Here is a 2444-nt window from a genome sequence, read left to right as displayed (position 1 = left end):
CTAATATTATAGAAAGCAACTCAGTACATGTTTTTAATTCAACAAATATTCATTGAATACCTACTATGTACCAAGAATTGCATTAAGGATACTGACATATCTCTTGCTCTCATGGAACACAGAAGAAAGAAAATTTGGCTAGGCAACTAGATGCAGACTCAGCCCCACTATTAACTAATACAGTCTTTGTACTTGGAGAAGTCACCTGACTTTTCTAAGCCTTAGGTGCTTCTTGTGTAATATCCTGGGGTTTGACCACATTTTTCTAAGGTCACTTCCAGCTCTCTCATTCTATGATTCAGGTGGTTTTCATAGAAAGTCTGCCATTTCCTTGCTACCCATAGAGACTTACCCACCCTCAGTCCCCAAAAGCCAGTGAATATCCACATCCCTGCATAAAGGAGCAGGAAAGTGCAAAAGAGAAACAGAGATGCAAATCCTGAGCTGTCATCCCATCCTTAGGTGGATTTTCATTTGGCCCTCGACATTCTTTTAAATTTGGATGAGTTGTCAAGATTTTTAAAAGAGGTAATTTTAGGCTGGGTGTGGTGGCTCACGCCTGTAATCCCAGAACTTTGGGAGGCTGAGGCAGGCAGATCACGAGGTCAGGAGATCAAGACCATCCTGGCCAACATGGTGAAACCTCGTCTCTACTAAAAATAAAAAAATTAGCTGGGTGTGGTGGCACGTGCCTGTAATTCCAGCTACTCGGGAGGCTGAGGCAGAAGAATGGCTTGAACCAGGGAATTGGAAGTTGTGGTGAGCCGAGATTGTGCCACTGCACTCTAGCCTGGTGACAGAGCAAGACTCTGTCTCAAAAAAAAAAAAAAGAGAAAGAAAAGAAAAAAAGAAAGAAAGAAAAAAAGAGGCAATTTTACATAAAGTTATGGGTTTCCAGCTTCTCTGAAACTTTCCTAGAAGATCCAGCAGCACCAGGCCTTCTTTCTTCCACAGTCACAGGAGATGAGAGCAGAGTTGTCTAAACAAGGTGAGTTATGTTTGTCCCCACCCCTTCCAGTTATCTTGCACCCATGTTTTCATTCATTTTCTCTCCCTAGAGAGCCCTTGTTGGTATATTGGTTTGAGGCCCTGTTCCAGGCAAATGTGGCCTCATGAGAAAATGACAAGTGAGCCATGATGGTCTAATTTCAGGGTCCCCTGTGTAGTGTCAGCTCTGCTTTAATAACTTTGCTAGAATATTTATTAGATTCCACAACCAGCAGTGAGAAAAGCCAAGAAACAAAACAACTGACATCTAAGAACACCAAAAAGGTTTGGGAATAGTCAGTACCAGCTACTTCTGGAAGTGGAAGGTTAAGGTAGGGCTAGCAAAGGAATATTGGTTGAAAACTCAATTAAAAAGCAGTTCAAAGAGACTTTCACTTTGACTAAGATGGAATAGCAGAGACCAGATTTACTCTTCTTCTGCCAAATGCAACTTATAAAATAGACAAATATATGAAACAGTTGTTCTGAAGACATTGGGTATAAGGCAATGAAGTATACCAATTCCTGAGAGACAGGAAATAAACAAAATGAGCTCTTTGAGTGCCCCGGCTTACTGGCTTGAGAAAGTTTCCAGGTCCACCCAAGATTGGCAGAATATACATTTTTTTTTAGTACACAAAAAAAATTTACCAAAATCATCCAATTCTGGGCCATAAAATGAATTTCAATAATTTAAAAGGGTTCGAGTTATACGAAGTATGCTCTGTGACCAAAATGAAATCAATAAGAAAAATATATCTCAATAACTCTGTGCGCTCTCCCCTCCCGTCCTCTTTCCTTTATCTTTCTGCACTGCCACAATGGTGCACATGAATGTCCTGGCTGATGCTCTCAAGAGCATCAACAATGCTGAAAAGAGAGGCCATGAACTCAGGTTCTTATTAGGCTGTGCTCTGAAGTCATCATCCAGTTTTTCACTGTGATGATGAAGCATGGTTACATTGGCAAAATTGAAATCATTGATGATCAAAGAGCTGCCTCACAGGCAGGCTAAACAAGTGTGGCATGATCAGCCCCAGATTTGATGTGCAACTCAAAGATCTAGAAAAATGGCAGAGTAATCTTCTTCCATCCCACCAGTTTGGTTTCATTGTACTGACAACCTCAGCTAGCATCATGGACCATGAAGAAGCAAGACAAAAACACACAGGAGGGAAAATCCTGGCATTCTTTTTCTAGAGATGTAATACAGATTTACAAATAAAATGACTCCTGGACAAAAAAAAAAAAAATCTCAAAAACACCAAATGTTTGAAAACTAAATAACTCACTTCTTAATCCATAGGTTGAAGAAGAAATCAAAGATAAATTAGCATTGTGAACTGATGCAAAAGAAAACACAACACATCAAAATGGGTGGGATACAGGGAATGCAGAACTTAGAGGGAAATCCATAGCACTCAACTGTCTAAAGTAGGAGGAAAAAAAGTGCTCAA

The 2444-nt window shown here is 40.1% G+C and overlaps 1 pseudogene; it reads left to right on the top strand.

Moving 5' to 3' along the window:
* Window positions 1–1808: 1808 nt before the first annotated feature.
* LOC100589262 lies at window positions 1809–2187 on the top strand (annotated as a pseudogene).
* The last annotated feature ends 257 nt before the right edge of the window (window positions 2188–2444 follow it).

Source organism: Nomascus leucogenys, chromosome 14 (assembly GCF_006542625.1).
Source record: "Nomascus leucogenys isolate Asia chromosome 14, Asia_NLE_v1, whole genome shotgun sequence".
NCBI lineage: Eukaryota > Metazoa > Chordata > Mammalia > Primates > Hylobatidae > Nomascus > Nomascus leucogenys.
This window is presented reverse-complemented; position numbering and strand designations above follow the sequence as displayed.